Source organism: Bombina bombina, chromosome 6, assembly GCF_027579735.1.
Source record: "Bombina bombina isolate aBomBom1 chromosome 6, aBomBom1.pri, whole genome shotgun sequence".
Classification (NCBI taxonomy): Eukaryota; Metazoa; Chordata; class Amphibia; order Anura; family Bombinatoridae; genus Bombina; species Bombina bombina.
The window spans coordinates 839296823-839322963 of record NC_069504.1 but is presented as its reverse complement, the minus strand read 5'-3'; the positions used below and the strand labels follow the sequence as shown (position 1 = coordinate 839322963).

General features: G+C 35.6%; 1 protein-coding gene and 1 long non-coding RNA gene across 6 annotated transcripts in view; one reads left to right on the top strand and one right to left on the bottom strand.

Annotated features, from left to right (window-relative positions):
- LOC128662294 (uncharacterized) overlaps window positions 1-14840 on the bottom strand; it is a 41088-nt gene extending 26248 nt beyond the window's left edge. The window contains exon 1 of the long non-coding RNA XR_008402743.1: window positions 14765-14840. This is a non-coding gene — a long non-coding RNA (uncharacterized LOC128662294). The remainder of the gene's footprint in view (window positions 1-14764) is intronic.
- A 28-nt stretch (window positions 14841-14868) lies between these two features.
- GMCL1 (germ cell-less 1, spermatogenesis associated) overlaps window positions 14869-26141 on the top strand; it is a 509303-nt gene continuing 498030 nt past the window's right edge. For 3 of the 5 annotated variants that reach the window (XM_053718225.1, XM_053718220.1, XM_053718221.1), the window contains exons 1-2: window positions 14869-14966; window positions 18560-18619. The gene's annotated coding sequence lies outside the window, so the exon portion shown is untranslated. The remainder of the gene's footprint in view (window positions 14967-18559; window positions 18620-26141) is intronic. The other 2 variants (XM_053718223.1, XM_053718224.1) reach the window with 2 other exon arrangements.

Below are 26141 nucleotides of genomic sequence, written 5' to 3'. Positions count from 1 at the left end.
GTTTGCTTAACCTGTGTTTTTTATAACTGGATTCATTCTTAGATGAATAAGCCTTATTTTATGATACGTCTATGTAAGAATATTTAGATTCCAACTTATTAGTTCTGTATAACACATCACTAACACACTTATTTATAAGAAATACTATATTACTGCCAAACTTTTTTCCCCGTAGCTGTTTAGCGCATACACACCCCTCTTCTCTTTGTACCGCTCCCTTGAATCAATGCCTCTTTTAATACATGCTAGTATCTTATTAGCCTTTGAAGCTGCTGCCCTGCATTGTGCACCCATCTTTAGATTGTTATCTATTACTATTCCCAAATCCCTTTCCTCCTCTATTTGGCTAAGTTTTGTCCCATTTAAATAATACGTTGCATGCTTATTTTTACTTCCAAAATGTAGAACCTTGCAATTTCCCATATTAAATATCTTTTTCTATTTACCTGCCCATACTTCTAATTTTTGCATATCCCTTTGTAACGAAAGTTCATCCTGCTCTGACCTATTGACCTTACCTAACTTAGTGTCATCTGCAAAAATAGAGATGAATCCTTGCTTCAAGTCATTTTTACAAATATTAAAAAGAACAGGGCCCAGTAATGATCCCTGGGGGACTCCACTGATTACCTTTGTCCAGTCTGAGTATGATCCATTTACTACTACTCGTTGCTCCTCTTTTATCCAGTTATTTATCCATGAGCTAACATTTTCAGCTATTCCCAGTCCCTTAATTTTGTGCATTAATCTCTCATGTGGCACTGTATCAAACGCCTTTGCAAAATCAAAGTATATTACATCAACTGATTCCCCTTTATCTATATTTTTACTTACTTCCTCATAGAATCTAATTAGATTAGTTTGGCATGATCTATTTCTCATAAAACCATGCTGATTAGAACTCATAATCTTGTTTACACGAATATGCTCATCAATATAATCCTTTATAATCCCTTCAAATATCTTCCCCACTAGTGATGCCAGACTAACTGGTCTATAGCTTCCTGGATCATCCCTGCTTCCTTTTTTGAAGAGTGGCACCCCATCAGCTTTACGCCAATCCTGGGGTACCATGCCTGAGGATAATGAGTCTTGAACAATTAAGAGTAGAGGTTTGTCTATAACAGTGCTAAATTCCCTTAACACCCTTGGGTGTATTCCATCTGGGCCTGGAGTTTTATTTACCTTAATATTATCCAATTTTTTCCTGATATCCTCTATACATAACCCAGTTAATGGTATGGGCTGGCATGTTTTATTTTGTTCCAAAGTATCATCCAATAGTTCCTCTCTTTATTATCGGTTATTTGTAGAGCGCCAACAGATTCCTTTCTTGTGTATACTGAAGAAAAAGACTGGTTTAGTACCTCAGCCTCCTCCCTGTCACTGTTAATCCTGCTACCCTCCACACATTTTAATGTACCTATATTGTCTTTCTTAGATTTTTTGCTATTTATGTACTTAAAGAACCTTTTAGGGTTGCTTTGTTACATTTCTTATACATATGGAATGTTGAGTCTGTACTATTTTCTTTGAATAATTTAAATGCCCTACGTTTTTTCCTAATTTCTCTTAACACATTTTTATTTAGCCACATTGGCTTGGATTTTTTATTTTTGTAACCATATGGCATTTGTTGTTATGTATATTTATTTATCAAAGTTATAAATGTTATCCATTTATCCTCTGTATTTTTATTAGAGAATACTTTGTCCCAATTTATGTTATTTAATGATTTCCTTAAATCGCTGAATTTTGCTTTCTTAAAATTAAAAGTCTTAGTTAAACCTTTAAGACACTGCTTATGAAAAGAGATTTAAAATGTGACCATGTTATGATTACTGTTACCCAAATATTCTTTGACTTCTATGTTTGATATTATATCTGTATTGTTTGATAGCACTAAATCCAATATAGCGTTACTCCTAGTTGGCTCCTCTATTAATTGTGACAAAAAGTTATCCCTGAGAACATTTAAAAATCTATCCCCTAGCTGAATTACTAGCTTCTTTGGCCCAGTTTATATCAGGGTAGTTAAAATCTCCCATAATCACAGCACTGTTATTAGCAGCCTTACCTATTTGCATTAGTAGTTGAGTTTCCTCCAGGTCACTAATGTTGGGGGGCTTGTAGCATGTTCCTAGTAATATTTTTTTTAGGATTCGCCCCCCCCCCCCCCACTCTTTATTTCCACCCACAGGGTCTCTACATTGTCACCTGTATCATAAATATATTCCCTTATTTTAGGTTTAAGGTTAGGTTTAATATACATACAGATTCCTCCACCCCTTTTATTGTTCCTGTCCCTCCTAAATAAAGTAGATATCTATTAGTATATTAGATATATTACATTTATTTATAACTAGCCAGATTTACTTAGGATCGAAATAATAGCTATTCAAACTTTTAGATATGCTCATGTTAGCTTTTTAACCTTCTTCTAGTAATAAAAATTCTTTAGAAGCAACAGGGATTTAGATTTATAACCAGTTTCCATGACTACTCTATTCTAGGAGCAGATGTTCTTAGTCACTAAATAAAGAAATGCTTTTACATTGATATTTTGATAAGATAGCATTAGGCTACATGCTAAATATAAATTAAAACTAATAACAAAAATACTGAAATTGAATTATTATATAATTTATTAAAATTAAATATTAACACTGTTTTATATATATATATATATATATATATATATATATATATATATATATATATATATATATATATATATATATATATATATATATATATATATATATATAAAAGGAAAGAGAGAGAAACAGCGCTTATCCTAGGAGTGAATCCCTGTTCTCACTAGTGGTGGTAATACAATTTTTGTAAGTGAATAAAGATAAATAACGGTGTACACGATTACATGAGGACACTCTGTTAGGTGGTATGGAATCACAATGTGATGTCACTGGTATTAAGAGTGGTAGTGTTAACAGTAATAATAAATAATTCAAAAAACCATATAGTGAAAAGTCAATTCAGTTGTCTCTATTGTAGAGTAGATATCAAATAAGTAATAAGCAGGAAAATCTGGTAGGTATTACACTTACTAGAACAAACCTCAATCATATGAGGTAAGTTGCCGCCTCTTGTAAGTGTAAAAACTTCCTTGGTCCTGGTGTGGCAGTACTGGTGAATCCAAACAGTAGTATCCTTCTCCTCTCAGAGTATGGACTTTCTCCTCTTAGAGTATGGACTTTCAGTCCTGATGGAGGCTGGTAGTCTGTTCCCTTCACGCTCCCGCAGGGTTATGCAAAAGAAATGATGTGCAAGGACATAGCGTAAAACCGTTTAATAAAAATTGAAGTAATTAAAAACAGACAAATGGCAACTCACATTGGAAGTCCTCAAACATATGAGGCATGCAGATACACTTAGATACAATTTTGGTGTATGAACCCAGTGGATGGTGAAGCTGCAGTCAAGGGTTAATATAGGTTCTTCCAAATGCCACAAAAAACAATAGAATAGAAGTTTGTGTAGAAACACCAGTTCGTTATTATGCAATATAATATAACAAACTAAATGGTGAATGACACACAGAGGATGTTATTATTCAAAAATCGGTCACATAAAAAACCTCCCAATGGAGGTAAAAAGAATGAATGTGTATTTTGTAATTTTGGGTTCATACACCAAAATTGTATCTAAGTGTATCTACATGCCTCATATGTTTGAGGACTTCTAATGTGAGTTAATGTTAAATTAGGAAAAAGAGGTATCATGGGGCACACTTGTTAAAGAGCCTAAATAGCTGTACCGTAGGTTAGCACGAGGATTATAGGTAATTTAAAATATAACTTTTATTATAAATAGAGCTAAAAAAATTAATATATATACACAAAAAGATTATTTTAAATTAAGAGCATAAATGTAGCTGAAGAAAAAAGGGGATGACCATATATAGCGCATTAACTGTGTACCATCATGTCAATCCTTATTCAACTAGAACACACTGTGTCATAGGATGTTAGAAACACAATTAAATTGTAGAGTGTAATAGCACTTGGACACCAATAGGGGTAGCAACATTGGTTCTAAACAGTAAAAAGCTACATCAGATATATTGGGATACTTGATTAAGTGATATAATCAGTTAAAAAATTGTAAATTCGGGTTGGTTCCAAAATAAACTGCCCTATAGTGAAGATAATAGTGGACTTGCTTCTTTTGTGAGCAAATACAATGAAAAAAGTGTTTCCCACAAATTGGGATGGAAATGTTCACAATAATTGTCTATTTGTATACAGTAACCCTGGTGTACATTAACAATATATTAGAATCATATAAAGAACAGTGTCAGTGTGGTGTTATTAGACACTAGTAGGGTTTGGAAAATGCTTGAGCCAGATAGATTAGACACCAACCCTATTTTTAAGATTCAGAAAGAAATCAAACATATTATAACCAATGCCATTAGAGCAGGTATCATTGATAAAACTATGGGAGAATATTTATATAGAGAACATCCAAAAACCCCTATTTTCTATACTGTACCTAAAGTACATAAAAATATGCAAAGTCCTCCGGGGCGTCCCATAGTTTCCAATGTCGAATCTGCATTTTCCAATATGGCTGTTTTTTTGGATAAATTACTACAACCGTATGTAGAAAGGATGTCTTCATACATTAAGGATACTAGCGATTTTATTAGTAAGTTATCCACATCAGAATTAGATTGTTCTAAATGCATAATCTACACATTAGATGTAAAAAGTTTATACACCTCAATAAAGCATGAGAGTGGCATTGGTATAATGAGACATATGCTAATAACATCAGGAGAATATAATTTGCAACAAATTGATTTTTTTGAAGAGTTACTGAGAGTGGTGTTATTTTATAATTATTTTATGTTCAGGGACTCGTGGTATATACAAAAGAAGGGAACAGCCATGGGGTCTAATGCTGCCCCATCATATGCCAATCTTTATATGAATTTTTTTGAAGAAAAATTTGTTTATAGCAACCAGCTTTTTCAAAAGTATGGCGCCACCTGGTGGAGATTTATAGATGACATCTTTGGCATATGGTGGGGCAGCAGGGACTCCCTGGTCCGCTTTGTGGATGAGATCAATCATGAGGTAGCAGGCCTAGAGTTCACTTTAAATTTGAGTGAAGAAAGGATGGTGTTTCTGGACACTGAGGTTTACAAAAAGGGTACTGAACTGAAAATTGATATACATTGTAAAGAAACAGATCGCAACACCCTTTTAAGATACGATAGTTTTCATAACAACAGGTTAAAGGACTCATTACCTAGGAGTCAACTTATTAGGGTGGACAGAATTGTCAGTGAGCAAGAAATCAAAACAATTAGGTTTAAGGAAATGGGCAAAAAGTTTCTTGATAGAGGGTATCCAGCAGTGCTTATTAATCAAGAGATACAAAATGCACATAAAGTAAGGGATAGAGATAAAGCAAGACAAGCTAAAGATGATAAATTGATCTTTATATCCCAGCACAATGAGCATAGCAATAAAATATCTAAGATTATAAGAAGGCATTGGCATATCATCCAGGATTGTAATAAAGAAATAAAAGTATTACAGAACAAACCCATTATGGCCCATAAGCGAGTTAAAAATCTTGGAGACTTTCTAGTAAAATCTGACTTAGGATCTAAACGACCAAATAAAGAAAGATATATCACCGAGAGGAATGTTGGTTGTTATCCATGTTTAGGGTGTGGTAATTGCAATTCTGTCATCAAGGGCAAGGAATTTGTACATCCTATAAATGGTCATAAATTTAAGTTGAAATCACATTACACATGCGAATCCACATATGTGGTATACATAATTAAATGCCCATGTGCCCGTATTTATGTTGGTGAAACGACCCAAAGCATGAGAAATAGGCTCAATCAGCATAAGTCAAATATTAGAAAGAAAGATGATAAGGCCCCAGTGGCTTGCCATTTTGTGGAATTTGGCCATCAAATTAGCCAGTTACGTTGGCAAATTATTGATCAAGTGGGAGTGCTCAGAGGAGGAGGAGACAGAGAAATGTTTCTGAAACGAAGAGAGGCATTCTGGATCCACAGATTGGATTCTATGTACCCTAAGGGGTTAAATAGAGAATGGGATCTGTCGGTCTTCCTCTGAGCAAACTCACTTTAAAATTCTCTTCTGGTATTATTATGTCAATAAAACTTCCTGTTAAAAAACCTGTTTAAAAACTTCTCAGTTTTAGCCAGGGTTCCCCTCTATTTTCACTCTTGATTATTCTATCTAGAGTGTATTCCTCAGGTTAGGGCCATTAATTTATGTATAGTGTATGCAGGACCTTGCTTATATCTTGTCCTCTGTAAGATTAATATAAAGAGTTCATACATTGTACAGAATAATAACAGTGTTGTGTTTAAAGGCTTTAAATCAAAAAAGTTGTAAAAACAATATGTAATGATATTTTTGTAAGTGTACATCAGCTTTTTACCTGTATTTTGTAATCTACCTGTTCTTTATGTAAATATATTGTTTTTATTTGTGTCTCTATTTATGGATGGCAGAATCTATATACCAAATCACAATTGTATATGCATGTATAAATAAGAGATGAAAAGGTTAATCCAAGCACAAGGTGTGTCATTTTGGATTCTGAATGTGATTGGTTGACACTGCCTTTAAATTAAGAAACAGGTGCATTACTGTGTATGCATGATTAAGAGACTGCGGTCTCGAAACGTCGCATATCTGTCCTGTATGCTTTTTTTTTTTTTTAAATATTTTTTATTGAGGTTTAGCATGATAAACATAAAACATAATACGCCTTTTTGACACAGGGAAAAGATACAAACAAAATTGAGTATAACAGTTCGGCAGTTATATAAGACAATAGTAGCAGGCTAATAAAACCTCGATTTTTCAATAACATAGCATAAATGACCGACCTGTTGGTAACATAGTTTTAGGCCCAATGGACCACAATTATACAAAGTAACTAATGGCCAGATGTACAGTTCGGTAGAAGCTCCCAAAGGAGAACACATATATAGTAAGGAGGGGGGGGGGATATTCAGCGGGTAAGCACCGCTATGCATATAGGGGAAAGGGTGGAGGGCGGAGCCATATATAAATATACAGGTATTTTGAGGAACATGGCGGGAACTCTAAAGTTTTTTTTTTTTTCCCTCTGTTCTCTACGCATCATATGGTGTTTGGCTGCTTGATAAACTGGCGGCCATGACAAAGGGTATACAGACTATGGGTTGTTAGGGCATCTGACTCATATGAAGAGTAAAAAATAAGCGTAATTTAGTTAAGAGGCGCTAATCATTTTGCTTGCATTCTCACGGAGCAGTAGATGCATTATAAAACTCTGTTGTAAGCAAGTAGCTGTAGTCTCTAGGTGCAAGGAAGGACAAGACGGATAACAATAAGTAAAACCATAACAGTTGTATAACATTTCTGAATCTTCTATATAATAACATTTATAGTAAAGTGACTCCTAACCTAATACTGACCTGCTAGAAAAAGCCTGTCACAGAATCCCTCAAGTATGTTCAAGAAGGGTTTGTATAGTCCTCTTATAGGGCTGTAAGGGTAAAAATATAGTCTGGACATCCAATGAGTATTATTTAATGTCAAACATAGATAACTGGCTTACCTGATATAATCAAAACCTGGTCTGAACCCGTGTGATAGCGCTAATATAGCCTTAGCTCAAATGAGAGGTAATAGGAGGCTTGGGCAATATGAAGTCTAGTACTATAGTAGTTACGGTATTTATATAAGGACTTAGCCATCCTAGCAGTGGGTGGAAAATATAAGGGTTGTAGCCGCTGACACATTTAACGTTTGCACTAGTTAGTATTGGGACCTAAGGAATGGGACATAGCTGGTCACCATAATAACTTAGACATGGTCTGAGGCCCGGGCTCCTATCTATGCATGTACAGCTACACTGAAGAAGTATGTTAAGATAACTTAAGTGGTTGCAGATCTGTAGAGTTTGTACTTTTAGTTATATAACATATTACCACCATCTATAAACTGGTCTAAAACTTGTTAAGCAAGGAAAAAATACACAAAGTACAACAGTGCCCAAACCAGTGAGACCAAGACTACATTATTAAAATCAAGGTATATTATAAGCATATCTATGCCCTTAAATTACTTTTATGACATAAGTTTACTAGGGATATGACATACTACTGTTAAATCTTTGTTTAAAAAAACATTACGTGACCAGAGATAAGTAGAAGAATTAACTATGTAAACTTACAAAGTCTTGGCAATGTAGTATATAATAATAGAATTAACAAAAGAGAACTACCCTTAAATATACTATCTAGCTTTATCCACATTAGAGCCGTATAACTAAGAGAGTACAGCCAAACCCACAACACAGATAAAAAGATCTGTTAGAATAGGGAACAAATACCCAACGTATAATATTCAGTTACAGGTGGTGAGTTAGTTCAAATATTAAACCAAGTAAAAACTTTTAAACCTAATAATGTCTAACATTAATCAAATCATTAGAAGCAGAGGTAAACTCCAATAGTTTTACAAAATTGCTTATATATAGGTAGGGATTGGATTCAATGATACTGTGAGAGATTAAGCTTCTTTATCCCTGGGGAGTTGTTACTTACCCTATCATATTATGCAGCAATTGGTTGAGTTTTTATCTTCCTAATGCATGTTTTTAAACTTGACTATAGTAAGGAGACTTCAGACTATTGCAGAATTGTGCAGACATAGGAGAGACAAACTAAATATAATGAACTATACATCCATATATAGTAGGTGTAGCGTTGTAGCCTAATATGTTTTAATATATGAAGCAGGGCTAAAGCCAGACAGCACTAAGCTATAGAATAAATTATTATATCCCAGTTATCAGGCCATCAGCCTTCATTTAGAGTATAAATAATTCACAAATGTGGCATATATATCTGCCTAAAGCAAGGAGAGTCCAAAGTCTGAAAATGTACAAGTAATAGTGAGGCTTCATAGGGCATCCCACTAACAGTTAGCCCATTGCCAAATTAAAGTCTGACCTGAGTCAACCTACTCCTGTTCTCATGGAATGTATTCTAATTAAACTAGCAACGAGAGACTGCTTGCAGATTATGTTCCGTAGCTTTACAGATGCGAGGTTATGGCACCATGCTCGTTTTGACAGTCCCTTCACTGGGTACATGGCAGGCTTCAACTCCAGCTCATTGTTCAACCCGCTATTGTTATGGAGCTTCAGTCCCGTGCATTCAAGCATGTTGTCCCCTGGCCCTGGTATGGCAGGTCTATGACTAAACTGGAGACTCACCGGATCTTCTAGTGTAGATTCCATCTTCTGTAAATGTAGAGTCCCAGGAGCATGGCATTCGGCCAGGGGCCCGTACCGGGGCCCTTCGGCAGCACCCCCAGCAGGTAGCATGTCGGGACCATAAGCAGATAAGGTAGTCACATATATTGCAGCTGGAGAACTAACAGCTGCCCTCAAGGTCACCACGAGGTCCTCGTGCTGGGCGTCAAGGCGGTTGCACAGATCTTTCAGTAGATAGGTAGCTGACATCATATTTAAAATCTTGAACAGAAGGGGCCGCAGTTATTTAGCCAGCACAGCATAACAGGTGAGTCTTGCTATAAGCCGCCGATGCGGATCGTTTCAGTTATAGCTCCGGCCGCGTTGCGCTGCTCACAGTAATTTCCTATCTGCCTTCAAAGATGGCGGCTGTTCGCGGGCTTATCTCCCAGTCTGTCCCAACCAGGCTGTCATAGTAGGGTAGCTTAAGGTGTCTCCGGAGCTCACTACTCACAACCGGAGGCTGTATAAACAAGTGTCGAGGTGATAAACTATGCACCTAAGTTCCACAGAGTCCAAGAAGCCTCCTATAAATTTGCGTGCGTGGTTTCAGTTCCTCCGGTTAACATCAGATCTATAAGGTACTTTTAGTCACACTAAATTAGGGCATTATCGGTAAAGGAACTTGTGAATATGATATTTAGGGCATACTTGACGAATATTAGGAAGTTTCAAGAGGTTATATGGCTCAAAAAAGGGTTATTTAGCTTATTTGTTCTGGGAGCTGAATTTTCAGCGTCTGATCAGTTCCCTTGCTGGCTCCGCCCCCTGTCCTGTATGCTTTTAAACATTTAATAAAGAAGATTCGTTTTACTCCATTGGTGCTGTGGACAGTTTGTTTGTTTTATATTGTGGAGCTGGAGGTCGCCAGCTTGACCAATTTGCACCAAAGCCTAGGAAGGCATTGCCCTGTGCCGGTCTCATCTCACATTGCTGTATATAAAGAACAGTGTCAGTGTGGTGTTATTAGACACTAGTAGGGTTTGGAAAATGCTTGAGCCAGATAGACTGGCAACTCTTTAATCAAAACAATAAATTGTGTAAGTTTATATCAGGCTACCACCAGGATTATCTGTTAGTTAAGTAAATACTATAGGTACCAGGGACACCAGTATAGATTATTATATTAAGGGCGTTCGCACTGCTTCTTTTGTGATTTTGTTAAAAAATAGCATACTTATGGTTTAAAACTTAAATTTTGTTGACCTTTCTAGGCTCTTGTTATTTAGTTGGTAAAACGCATGGGGAAACCAGGGTTACTTTAAACTTTGTAAAATAATCGCTCTAGTGGCTGATCAATAATAGCAGCACCATACGCTTCCACAATGCTGCACCTAATTTAAAAACCTCATAATTGATTTACAACATGCTGTGTGTATCGCTTAATCTAGCTATAATAAGATAGCAATTATTCTGGTGTTAACCAATCAATAGCAGTATTATATGCCCCACATTGTTGCACCAGATTTCAAAACTTTTAAATGGATATTTAATGTGATGTACATCGCTAAATCCAGCATTTAACAGGAAGCTAACTGCTCTGGTGTCTGACAGAAACCATTAGCATGAGATGCCTCCACACTGTTGCACTAGACCTTTAAATTACAAAATAGAAATCTAATGTGCTGTATGCACCGCTAATCCTAGCACCTTATAGAAAGTATTTGTGGTGGTTTCATATACGGAATTACGTACCTCTGGAACTAATTTACATTTCCTACTACCTAAATGATTTGATGATTATGTGCTTTTTTGCACAGTTATATGTACTAGTAAATTAACAATAATTTGTTGGTAGTAGCAGGTTTCTGTGCCTTAGGCACCATTGTATATTCCTAGAACCATCTAAATTATGTCTTAACATCCTTAATAATCTATACTGGTGTCCCTGGTACCTATATTATTTACCTAACAGATAATCCTGGTGGTAGCCTAAACTTACACAATTTATTGTTTTGATTAAAGAGTTGCCAGTCTATCTGGCTCAAGCATTTTCCAAACCCTACTAGTGTCTAATAACACCACACTGACACTGTTCTTTATATGATTCTAATATATTGTTAATGTACACCAGGGTTACTGTATACAAATAGACAATTATTGTGAACATTTCCATCCCAATTTGTGGGAAACACTTTTTTCATTGTATTTGCTCACAAAAGAAGCAAGTCCACTATTATCTTCACTATAGGGCAGTTTCTTTTGGAACCAACCCGAATTTACAATTTTTTAACTGATTATATCACTTAATCAAGTATCCCAATATATCTGATGTAGCTTTTTACTGTTTAGACCCAATGTTGCTACCCCTATTGGTGTCCAAGTGCTATTACACTCTACAATTTAATTGTGTTGCTAACATCCTATGACACAGTGTGTTCTAGTTGAATAAGGATTGACATGATTTACTTTTTTCTTCAGCTACATTTATGCTCTTAATTTAAAATAATCTTTTTGTGTATATATATATTAATTTTTTTAGCTCTATTTATAATAAAAGTTATATTTTAAATTACCTATAATCCTCGTGCTAACCTACGGTACAGCTATTTAGGCTCTTTAACAAGTGTGCCCCATGATACCTCTTTTTACTAATTTAAAGGGACACTGTACCCAAATTTTTTCTTTTGTGATTCAGATAGAGCATGCTATTTTAAGCAACTTTCTAATTTACTTCTATTATCAATTTTTCTTCGTTCTCTTGATATCTTTATTTGAAAAAGAAGGCATCTAAGCTGAGGAGCCAGCAAATTTGTGGTTCAGAACCATGGACAGCAATTGTTTATTGGTGCTGCCCAATCAGCAAGGACAACCCAGGTTGTTCCCTAAAAATGGGCCGGCATCTAAACTTAAATTCTTGCTTTTCAAATAAACATACCAAGAGAATGAAGAAAATTTGATAATAGGAGTAAATTAGAAAGTTGCTTCAAATTGCATGCTCTATCTGAATCACAAAAGAAAAAATTTGGGTACAGTGTCCCTTTAACATTACCTGACATATACCGGTATCAGGCACTGCCCTACTGTGATACGTAGGATTATCCATTAGGGATCCTAAGAGCCTAATATTCGTTCCCACCTTCAATTCCCTCTAACAAGGGGAATTCTTGCTTTCTAATGTGAGTTGCCATTTGTCTGTTTTTAATTACTCTAATTTTTATTAAACGGTTTTACGCTATGTCCTTGCACTTTATTTCTTTTGCATAACCCTGCGGGAGCGTGAAGGGAACAGACTACCAGCCTCCATCAAGACTGAAAGTCCATACTCTAAGAGGAGAAAGGCACATACTCTGAGAGGAGAAGGATACTACTGTTTGGATTCACCATTACTGCCACACCAGGACCAAGGAAGTTTTTACACTTACAAGAGGCGGCAACTTACCTCATATGATTGAGGTTTGTTCTAGTAAGTGTAATACCTACCAGATTTTCCTGCTTATTACTTATTTGATATCTACTCTCCAATAGAGACAACTGAATTGACTTTTCACTATATGGTTTTTTGAATTATTTATTATTACTGTTAACACTACCACTCTTAATACCAGTGACATCACATTGTGATTCCATACCACCTAACAGAGTGTCCTCATGTAATCGTGTACACCGTTATTTATCTTTATTCCCTTACAAAAATTGTATTACCACCACTAGTAAGAACAGGGATTCACTCCTAGGATAAGCGCTGTTTCTCTCTCTTTCCTTTTGTTGATTTTTGTTGGTCAGGATTGTTACACTCACTTTTGGGAGTGGACAATCCTCTCACACACCCTGAATTACAGCTGCACTTCCAGGTTCCCCAACTCACATTTTAGTTAAACAGAAACATACAGCGCTAACTTTTATTGTGTTGGGTACCCCCCCTCACAATTCAACTCCCTATATATATATATATATATATATATATATATATATATATATATATATATATATATATATATATATATATATATATATATATATATATATATATAAAATAACATTGAATTTAAAAATGAAGTAGATAAAATGATAAATTAAAAAGAGTAATATTTTAATTATAATACTTATCTGTAAAATAAATGATATCCACTAAGTTTGAGTTATAGAAGTTAAAATTTTGATATAAAAATAATCATATTTTTGATAAACATCACAATAAAGTGTTATATTGTGTAAACAAAAATGTATATTTGTAATAGAGTTGCACAATGAGGTATCAGTGTTCAAGCATATAATCACAAAAATAGATTTCTGCTTACGATTTATAGTTTAAAATATAGTTTAATTTTAGTAATTTAAAAAATTAATGATATATTAGTTAAATAGAAATATATACATATATGTTGAGACATTGTTAAACACTATTATTATTAAAGTTATAATATTTTAGGAAAATAAGTTTACATTTTTGCTTATATATTAAACTTGAAATATATATTTCAAAGGCTATAACAAATGTTTTTAAAAAATAGAAAACATCAACACGAATATACCTTATTGTTTAACTTTATTGTAATGGCAATATTACGGTTGTAAATGTTAAAGAGTTAATGGGACAGTCTAGTCAAAAATAAACTTTCATGATTCAGATAGGGCATGCAATTTTAATCAACTTTCCAATTGACTTTTACATTAAATTTGCTTTGTTCTCTTGGTGGTATTTTTGAAAAGCTAAATCTAGGTAGGCTAACTGATTTCTAAACCGTTGAAAACCGCCTCTTAGCTCGGAGCATTTTGAAAGTTTTTCACAGTTAGACAGCACTAGTTCATGTGTGTCATATAGATAACATTGTTCTCACTCTCGTGGAGTTATATGTCTGGCAAAAGCACTGAGATAAGGGGGCAGTCTGCATAGGCTTAGATATAAGGTAATCACAGAGATAAAACATATATTAATTGTAATGCATATATTATGCAAAACTGGGGAATCTGTAATAAAGGGATTATCTAGCTTTTTAAACAATTAAAATTCTGGTGTAGACTGTCCCTTTAATATATTTTTTGTTATAAAACATTATTTGTATTTCTAAGTAATATAATTAAAATAATTATAAATTTTTGTTACATTAGTAATAATTGTTAACAATTAATCTATTCTAAAGGTATTATAGGAATTGGATACAATGTATCACTAACATTTTTAATACCATTAAATTTTAACACGTATGTATATTGACGTAATAAAGTTAATTAAATCTTTATTTTTAATTTTTAAAGTATTACCTATTATTATGTGAATCGATAATCGTACTGATGTTAATTTCCAAAAAAAAGGAATAATCCTTATAATATGCCACAAATTGTATGTTTAAAAACAATTAATACATTTAATCTAAATATTTATATGCAAATAATATTTGTTACATTCATTAATGGTTCCGTATTTAAAGAAATATATATTTAATGCTCGTTATTGTTAGGGAGATTCTCGCAGAGCGGAGCTCGTTATTACCAGCTGTATTCTGCGTTGGCATCAACTATGTCGGAAATCGATAAACCGGGTCTGCACTCTGCATGTTTTCTTTCGGTGACGTTTTTTGATGACGAGTCGGTTAAATCGCGCATGCGCAGAGAAAATCAGCCATGTTGATAACTGTGGTTATCGGTCTCGATTGGAGAAATATAAAATTTCCGAACAAAGAATCGCATAAAAGGTAAATAAATAAATAATATAATTACTAATTCATCTTATTTATATCGATCTGGCTATTGGATGTCACTTTTTTCCACTGGGTTTAGTGGTCCTATTTACCTATTCTCTTCTTGTGCTGGAATATAGCAAATAACTTGTCCCATTTACTTTTTTACTTTACTTCTTTAATTTACTTACTACTTTACTTCTTTAATTTACTTACTACTTTACTTCTTTAATTTACTTCTTGTCCCATTTACCTCTCTTGTCTTCTTGTGCTGGAATAGAGCAAGTAACTTGTAAACAAGGAACAACATTTGTAAATGTCTAGCTAATGACGTCTCCGAGAATTTGTGGTGCTTCTATAGTGAATTGTTTGCATAATACCTCCTCTCTAGCACCCCCTAAAACTGCCACTGCAAACACTGTCTGGTACCATTGACTCATCTACATAAAGGGACATGAAAGTGAAAAAAAGGGAAAATGCTCTAATACATTGGTGCATATTATTGTGGCAATATTATTTGTATATAACTGTGAGACAGTCTAAGCAAAATAAAACTTTCATGATTCAGATAGGGCATGCAATTTTAAACAACTTTCCAATTTACTTTTATCATCAACTTTGCTTTGCTCTCTTTGTATTCTTTGCTTGTAGGCTCAGTGATTTCTAAATTGTTAAAAACTGCCTCTTATCTCAGTCCATTTTGACAGTTTTTCACAGTTAGACAGTTCTAGTTCATCTGTGTCATATAGATATGATCGTGCTCACTCCTGTGGAGTTATTTATGAATCAGCACTGATTCGATAAAATGCAAGTCTGTCAAAAGAACTGAAATAAGGGGGCAGTCTGTAGATGCTTAGATATAAGGTAATCACAGAGGTAAAATGTATATTAATATAACAGTGTTAGTTATGCAAAACTGTGGAATGGGAAATAAAGGGATTATCTATCTTTTTAAACAATACCAATTCTGGAGTATACTGTCCCTTTAACCCCTACAAAGAAGCTAAATACTCTCCTTGGTTAAAGTCAGCCACGAAGCAGCAGTACTGCCCTGGCCAAAAGTTTTGAGAATGACACAAATATAAATTTTCACAAAGTCTGCTGCTTCCAGTGTTTTTAGATCTTTTTGTCAGATGTTACTATGGTATTCTGAAGTATAATTACAAGCATTTCATAAGTGTCAAAGGGTTTTATTGACAATTGCATTAAGTTTATGGAGAGTCAATATTTGCAGTGTTGACCCTTCTTTTTCAAGACCTCTGCAATTCGCCGTGGCATGCTGTCAATCAACTTCTGGGCCACATCCTAACTGATGGCAGCTCATTATTGCATAATCAATGCTTGGAGTTTGTTAGAATATGCTTTTTTTTTTTTTTTTTTAATCTGCCCCTTGAGATTGACCATAAATTCTCAATGGGATTAAGGTCTAGAGAATTTTCTGGCCATGAACCCAAAATTTCAATGTTTTGTTCCCCAAGCCACTTAGTTATTACTTTTGCCTTATGCCAAGGTGCTCAATCATGCTGGAAAAGGCATTGTTCGTCACCAAACTGTTCTTGGATGGTTGGGAGAAGTTTCTTTTGGAGGATGTTTTTGTACCATTCTTTATTCATGGCTGTGTTCTTAGGCAAACTTGTGAATGAGCCCACTCCCTTGGCTGAGAAGCAACCCCACACATGAATGGTCTCAGGATGCTTTACTGTGTTGGCATGACAACAGGACTGATGGTAGCGCTCACCTTTTCTTCTCCGGACAAGGTTTTTTTTCCAGATACAAAAGAGAGGCGAGGAGCACAAATAGTAATGCAAGCTCATTAATTTTTTTTTGTAATTGAACTTTATTTGGCCAAAGAGTGAGCACTTCATTAGTATATTCATAGAAGCGTGACTGCAGGGGCCATCCTATATTACCGCAAACAGCTGGAGCAAAGGAGATACAACCACACCACCACAGGAGGCGGCCCCACAAGCACTACCCATATCCGGAACTAGGATCACACAGCGTTTACTTGCACACAACTCCAGGATGGGAATTTGTGATCAATAAGAATTTAGAGGTATGTGCCTTGGTGATAACTGTGTTTATATCTAGAAGCTAGTTACTTTATAAGCACACAGTTTGAGGCAGTATCCTTCCTACATGTACCAGGCGAGGGGAAGGGGAATCCTCCCCATGGCATTATCTGCACAGCTTAACGAGCTATAACACTTGGGACTACACTCACCTACAAGCTTTCTCAGCGATAGGGGATGCTGATCCCCACTATTTCTCAATTGTCACCTATAGTAACCCACCATTGGCACATTTCCCCATCTATTGTTTTTTTTTCCAGATGCCCCAAACAATCGGAGATTAGAAAATGACTTTACCCCAGTCCTCAGCAGTCCAATACCTGTACCTTTTGCATAATATCAGTCTATCCCTGATGTTTTTCCCGGAGAGAAGTGGCTTCTTTGCTGCCCTTCTTGACACCAGGCCATCCTACAAAAGTCTTCGCCTCACTGTGCGTGCAGATGCACTCACACCTGCCTTCTGCCATTCCTGATTCTGAATCAACTTTAGGAGATGATCCTGGCGCTTTCTGGACTTTCTTGGGCACCCTGAAGCCTTCGTCACAACAATTGAACATCTCTCTTTGAAGTTCTTGATGATCCGATAAATGGTTGATTTAGGTGCAATCTTAGTAGCAGCAATATCCTTGCCTGTGAATCCCACTTTGTGAAAAACAATGATGACTGCACATGTTTTCTGACAGGTAACCATGGTTAACAGAGGAAGAACAATACATTTCAAGCACCACCCTCCTTTTAAAGCTTCCAGTCTGTTATTATAACTCAATCAGCATGACAGAGTGGTCTCCAGCCTTCTCCCCGTCAACACTGACACCTGTGTTTAATGAGAGAATCACTGACATGATGTCAGCTGGTCCTTTTGTGGCAGGGCTGAAATGCAGTGGAAAATATTCTTTTGGGGATTAAATTAATTTTTATGGCAAAGAGAGACTTTGCAATTGATCTGATCACTCTTCATAACATTCTGGAGTTTATGCAAATTGCCATCACAAAAACTGAGTCAGCAGACTTTGTAAAATTTAATATTTGTGTCATTCTCAAAACTTTTGGCCAGGACTGTACACTTCTCCAGATATGACCATTGTTGATGATAGGTGGTTACGCACGTACGTCTTTTGTCACTGGCTCGCCAGTATTCAGCTTTGTACCAATAGTGCATACCTGCTTTGGAGCTGAATTTAACTAAGTGTTTAACCCATTTACAGGTGTTAAATATGTTGTTATATGCAAGCAATAGCACTATAACACTATTTTACAACAAGTTAGAACATTTTCTTATTGCACTTTTATATCTGATTAATATGTGGGTGACAATTATTGAGAGACCACGTTGTGGGCTTGCAGGATCCCCATTCTTTTAGTTATTTATATGTCTATCTATCTATCTATCTATCTATCTATCTATCTATCTATCTATCATCGATCTATCTATCATCGATCTATCTTATATTTTCAGTCCACAAAATGATAAACGGGGTATCGGGTGTGAAATCTTCTCTTTTTACCCCCCCCCATCTATGACTCTTATCTTCCCAGGGCCTGCGTGCCTTCATGGAGCCAGAACTCTGACACTAGAACTGACCTGAAAACAGAAAGGTTAGTAAGGATTATCACCACCTATCAAGTCTAAATTGAATTCCCTCTACAATCTTTATTAATGTATAGTAAAAAAAAAAATGTTAACAAAAGAAACAAAAACATTGTATTGCGCATGCATTGTTTTGCTTCCCTTCAGTGTAATTAAAGGGACATGAAACCCAAAAGTTATCTACCATGATTCAGATTGATCATACAATTTTAAACAACTTTTAAATTTACTTCTTTTATCACATTTGCTCTGTTTTCTTTGCTGAAGGAGCAGCAATGCAGTACTTGGGAGCTAGGTGAGCACATCAGTTGAATCAATAACAAGTAGATATGCGAGTTTGTATCATTTGTGAGGATCCAAATGCGGAAGTAAGGAGCCCCTCATTCCCTTCGGATATTTTCATAGGCGGATTGATTCCTGTAAAATATCCCTGCAAATCTTAGAGTGGGAATCTTTTACAGGAATCAATCCAGCTACTAAAATATCCAAAGGAAACGAGCGGCTTCTTACTTACGCATTCGGATCCACACAAAGGATCCGAATGCACATAACTTATTACAAGTGGCATTTATGTGCAGCCACCAATAAGCAGCTAGCTCCCAATAGTGCTTTTCTGCTCCTACACCTTACCTAGGTGTTCTTTTTAACAAAGGCTACTAAGAGAATTAAACAAAGTAGACAATATCATTTAATTGAAAAGTTTTTTTTTTTTTTTTAAAGCTGCAGGTTCTGTAAGAAAACATTTGGATTTCATGTCCTTTTTAAAACTCTGCAGTTTGTCTATTTTCAACTAATTCAAAGTGACTGCAAACATTTTACACAGTGATTGTTAGAACACTCCAGGAACTCATTTATATAAGTCCTTAACCCATTCAGTGCTGATGGCTCTGAGCCATTGCAAATTTTCCCACTCAGGGGCTAACGACAACTCAGAGCTTTCACTAGCACTCCCCCACCTTGATGAAGGTATGAGAACCCCCATCCACATCCCTCCCCTTGTGGTGACGTCACGCGCAATGACATGATGACGTGATTGCACAACTTTATTTAAAACTTACAATTGTCAGTTATAGGGAGATGGGAGCATGCTGTTTAGATGCCTGTATCTCAGGCATATAAGCAGCTACAGACCCCCATTGGAAATGTAATCGTCTACCCTTTCCAATGGTATACGTCTTTAAGGAGTAAAATAAAAAAGTTAAAAAATAATTATTAGAAAAATGGTAAAAAAAAAAAAAAAGGATCCCAAAGTACATTTTTATAAAAATAAACTTGTTTATTTTTTAAAAAGAAATATTGGTTTAAGTATTATATCTAAATGATCACCGTGGTAACAAGCATTTCCGCAGTGATCACCTAGCTGAGAAATGTTGCATTCCCTTTTACAATACAGTCCAATATTATATTTGTAATCCCATGATCACCTGGATAATGTGGTTACAAATTAATAAATGGTAGAGGAATGCTATTTAAAAAACAAGCAAACCACCAAATAATATTTTTATAACCAGTCTTTTAGCGTGCATGGAAGAGTAAAACACCCACTTTACGCAGCTCTCTCCATCTTTTAACATTTCTGTATTTGTACTGCATAGAAGCTTATTTTTGCAATAAAATTATAATCATCCCATTTTTAAAATCCTTTATACAGGATTCTCTTTGGCAGTGGGCAGGCACATTATGTATGTTGAGACTAGGGGTTAATCCTCCCTTTATTGGGACGTTTTTCCTCTTTGTGCTAATTTTGTTTAAATACTATTAGTATGTGTATGGGGCTTATGTTTTATACAAGGATTTATGTATAAACCTAAAATTTGGCAGTTGGTTTTCTTTGCTTGCTTAGCTAGAACAGGCTAACTGACAAACTGCTTGAGATTGAAACCAGCTGCAGCTACTTGCATCTTATGTTGTAGGCAGAGTGAAACGCGCGCCTTTTACTTGCTGCATAGTTTCTTCTCTCTGCTGTCGGATATTCACGGAGCGGAGTCATTGCATTTCAGTCTCTTCAGTGTCGATTTACTATACTATCGTTTTTAGAGACTTCTGCCAACCAAATTGTGGTATTTAAAAAAAAAAATAATCTAATCTACAATTTAGGGAATTTTTTATTTAGTATTATAGACATGGACCAAGACTCTGTGTTTTTTGACAAATGCTTGTTATGCCTAGAGGCACAAATTGTTTTGCCTATGCAATTCTGTGCTGCACGCTTAGCTAGAACACTTCAATTTAAAGATAAATTGTTGCCCTCTGAGCCCAATGTCTCTTAGGATGATGCTGTTCAGGCAATGCCACAGCTTTCTCCTCAAACGTCCCAAGCCTCTATGGCGTCACATACAGTGCCCTGCAGTTCCTCTCCGCCTCCTGGAGGAGTTTATTTGCCTGCAGATTTTGCTGCACAGGTATCATCTGCAGCATTATCTGATTTTCCTATGCTGGGAAAACGAAGAGGAAAATTAGACATTCAGTTAGTAAGGTTTCCGTTTCACCTACTGCTACGCAGGTTGCCCTCCCTCATACGTCTGATGAGGAGGATACGACGTGTTAGATATTTACGTAACAATATATTTATTATTATCTCAGCAGTAATGCCTCCAATGTGTTGTGTATTGTTATTATGAATATTAATAATAGCAGTATGAAACTATTGTCGGCGATATCTACAAGTAATATAGCAGAGATTTTGTCAGTACACCCCAGTAAGATATTAAATCTCTGTAGTCTACTCTAAAATATCACTATTGAGAGATCTTTAAATTTGACAACAGTATTATTAAAAATTAATATTTAATCCTTTGTTCTGAATAGTTACCTTTATATACACAATGATTATATTTACGTAGTAAATAGCGTATTACTTATGGCCAATAGAAGTATGTCTATGCTATTACAATTATTCTATACAAAGCCAGTTATAAAGATATTTCTGTAGATTAACCTTATTCACAATGAATCGCTTTTTAAATAAAACACATTACCATTAAATTTATTAAACTTATAAGACAATTTTCAAATATCCAGCAACACTTGCTCCAATATCAACATATGGATTACTAGCTTACAGTGCTCAATGAATAACCACCAGAGAGATTGTATATTATTAATACAACAGCCAATTTATATGCCAATTAACCTGGCCTGAAATAAACTCTTATTTAGCCACAATATGACATCAAAATACAAAAAATCTTTCTGAATATTAATATTTAACACCAGTCTATTTACTACCCTAGTCTAATCAATATTAAATATAAGAATAACATATATCTCTTAAATCACAGTAGCAGCTTAACTATACTATGAAGAATTTCTTTGCTAAAATCTATTAAAATATAAATTAACCATATACATTACAAAATAACCAACTTTGGGAGTTTCAGATTTTACAATATTCTATTGGTCATACGTGAAGGTATATTCCACAATTCGCAAGGGTATAGATCACAAGTTATCTTTCTTATCCGAAAGAAAGTGTTCCAGCCAAGAGTCATAGAAAATACCAGGCAATAATATGTGTATCTCTCTTTTTAGCCAAGTGAGTCTCCTCTTGCCATGTGTGTAAGCCTATATTACTCAGACCACTCCTTCATTCTCTGAATCGCTCCAATAGAATTTGTTTACACCCTGTCGGAGGTTGTCCCTGATTGGTTATTTGGAAAGTCCTCTCTCAACAGCCAAATACCTTTTTGGTTGCAATTCTCGCATCAAACACCGGAGGGCAACAGACAACGGAATGTAGCTTTGTTTGCAAATACTACTACAAAACATTCTTATATACTTTTAAAATGTATATTTAATATGCTATATTTTCTAGTATTAATACATTTATCTGGTCAAGATATATGTCCTATCTCTAATCTAATTTAGCCCATATTTATAGAGACCAAACATGGGTATATTTCTAGTATCATATTAGTAAGTAATTCCTATACATTTAAATATTGGTGTATGTAAAATGATTTTTATAATTTAATACTGTCAGTATGATATTTAATTAATATATCAGTTCATTTAATATACTGGTATATATTGCATTTCCTAGTCACCATCTTATATCAAATATGTAATTGGAGGTGAACTCTGCAGTAACTACTAGTCATATTTGGAACCTAATTTGTACATCAGATGTCTGAAAACCCCCCAAAAGAATATGTTCATTATTTTGAAATTAGTTGAAGATTTTAAATTCACCAGACAGTTATTCATTTGATATAGGACATTCATCCAATCTGGTATATGGGGCCTAAGGCAATCTTCTAGATTCATATATATGATTTTATACATTCCTAAGGTACACAATAACTGAAAATTCGACATAAGTTGTACTTTGAAAATTTCAATTTTAAGGCTTTCAACTTACACAGAATTAAGAGACTTTACAATTTTAATTCTTAGGCTTTCAGCTTCCCCATATCACCAAAGGCATTTGAAGCTGACACAACATCTGGAGTTTGTGACCCTTGGGATTTCGGTTTAGCATACCTGTTTCCCCTGTTTGCGCTCCTTCCACGAATTATTGCTCTTATCAAACAGGAGAGAGCATTGGTAATTCTAATAGCTCCTGCATGGCCTCGCAGGATCTGGTATGCAGACCTAGTGAAGATGTAATCTCGGCCACCCTGGAAATTGCCTCTGAGGAAGGACCTTCTAACTTAGGGTCTATTCCTCCATTCAAATCTCGTTTCTCTGAAACTGACTACTTGGAGATTGAATGCTTAGTTCTGTCTAAGCGTGGATTTTCTGAGTCGGTCATTGAGACCATGATCCAGGCTTGCAAGCCTGTTACTCTAAATATACGGTATGGCGTAAATACTTTTATTGGTGTGAATCTAAGGGCTAATCTTGGAGTAGGGTCAGCATTCCTAGAATTGTGTCTTTTCTCCAGGAAGGTCTGGAGAAAGGGTTGTCAGTCAGTTTTCTGCAATATCTATTTTGTTACACCTATTATTAATATTCCTTTTCCCTTTGGTCAAATGACTGGGGATTATGGGTAGGGGGGTGACACCTAACAGCTTTGGTGTGGTGCTCTACGCCTCCTCCTGCTGGCCAGGAGTGATATTCCCACTAGTAATTGAATGACATTGTGGACTCTCCATATATGGAAAGAAAGAAATTTATCAGGTAAGCATACATTTTGTTTGTTGACCTTTCTATCCCTTTAAATGAGGAAGAAAAGAAAGTCCTGGGACAAGTATCCAGATGGGATGCTCAAAGGGTAATAATAGTCGAAAAATTGCATGCTCTAATTTGTATCGACCCTATACTACTGGATATTTAACCCAAGTAGTGGCATAAAAGAGACATTAAACCCAAAAAGTTTCATTCATGTTTCAGATAGAGAAAAAATTTTTTAAACAATTTTCGAATTTACTATTATTATCTAATTTACTTTATTCGATTGGTTTCCTTTATTAAAGAAACAGCAATGCACATGGGTGAGCCAATAACAGGAGGCATATATGTGCAGCCACCATTCAGCAGCTTCTGAGCCTACCTAAGTTTGCTTTTCAACAAAGGATACAAATAGTATGAAAGAAATTAGATTATTGAAGTAAATTGTAAAATTGTTTAAAATTGCATTTTCTCTCTGAAACGTGAATGGAAAAATTAGGGTTTCATGTCCCTTTAAACACGCAGTGGAAGCACCGTTTAGGACCTGCAGAGCCCCTGCTGGTTCAGAGCGGAAACTGATCCAATCAGCAGCACTAGTTGCAAGACTTGTTGTATAATTAGCGCTGCTGAATGGATCAGCTGCACTTTCTGCTTGTGATCCATAGTGCTCTGCGGGTCCTGAGTAGCTCTTTTATTTTGTCTTTAATCTCTTTGTGGAAGTTAAATGGACAGTAATGCAAGGTTGATAGTCTCAAAATTACATGCTCTATCAAAGTAGAGCATCCAGTTTTTCATCTCTGATGGCCCTTTTTAAAGCTTATTTACAGTGGGATGTGGCTGCTGAGGAAATTTTGAGGTAAAATATATTTTTTAAATTGATATGCTCATATGATATATTCTAGTCAGCGTTTTACAGATATGCTGTATCACTTTCAAGTGACATTTGGGTTATGTTAGTAAGCATACGTTGTGCACAAACCTGCACTTTCCATTAGCTTTAATATCAGTTTAACCTTTTAACGCCGTTATGCCGTTCTATTCCGTCATATTTACACTGGGCTTTAAAGCCGTTATGACGGAATAGAACGTCATATCAAACGGCTGTCCTGAAGCCTTCTGCGCTTCAAGGACTTGATCGCGGTCTGGAGGGCGTTCCTAGGGTTGTAGGGACGCCCCCCAGATGCGATCCAATAATTGAAATCTCGCGATCGTATGCACGATCGCGTAGTTTCAATTTGTCTACATCGGAACAGGTGTTCCGATGTAGACACTTTAACCCTGTCACGAAAGGGTTAAATAGCTTTAACTTAAAGGGACATAATACTCATATGCTAAATCACTTGAAACTGATGCAGTATAACTGTAAAAAGCTGACAGGAAAATATCACCTGAGCATCTCTATGTAAAAAAGGAAGATAATTTACCTCACAATTTCCTCAGCTCAGCAGAGTAAGTTCTGTGTAAAAAGTTATACTCAGCTGCTCCCAGCTGCTGGTAAAAAAAATAATAATGAAGAAATGAACAGCAGCCAATCGGCATCAGCAGTGCTGAGGTCATGAACTCTTTTACTGTGATCTCATGAGATTTCACTTAAAGGGACAGTCTACCATCGAATTGTTATTGTTTTAAAAGAAAGATAATGCCTTTATTACCTATTCCCCAGTTTTGCATAACCAACACAGTTATATTAATACACTTTTTACCTCTGTGATTACCTTGTATCTAGGAACCATTTCCAGCCCCCTGATCACATGACTGTGACTGTTTATTATCTATTGTCTTAAATTTTAGCATTGTTTCGTGCTAAATCTTAAATAACCCCCTGTGACTGAACACAGTGTTATCTATATGGCCCATGTGTACTTTCTGTCTCTTTGTGTTGAAAAGAGATTTAAAAAGCATGTGATAAGAGGCAGCCCTCAAAGGCTTAGAAATTAGCATATGAGCCTACCTATGTTTAGTTTAAACTAAGAATACCAAGAGAAAAAAGCAAATTTGATGATAAAAGTAGATTGGAAAGTTGATTAAAATTAAAAGTCCTATCTAAATAATGAAAGTTTAAATTATACTAGACTGTCCCTTTAACTCTCATGAGATTTCATTGTAAACTTCCTTACACTGAATAGGGAAATAAGATGAGTGTGCACGAAAGCTCGCTCCTTCCGTGTCAGGGTTTTTCCCTGTTTGTTTGCCATGTGCTGCTGGCAGCCATTTTACTCACCTCTCCTTGCTGACTGTGGTGCATTGTGGGGGATGCTGCTAATTTCCTGCACTTCCTTTTATTGCCAGACTGGTGTGCATCATCCCTGTGAGACAGGATGCAGTCTCAGAATTGTGATGTCATCACTTATTATTTAAAGGGCCTCTGTTCAGTATGCTTTGCCTTTGCGTTGTCTCAGACCTGTTTGTGAGAGTTCC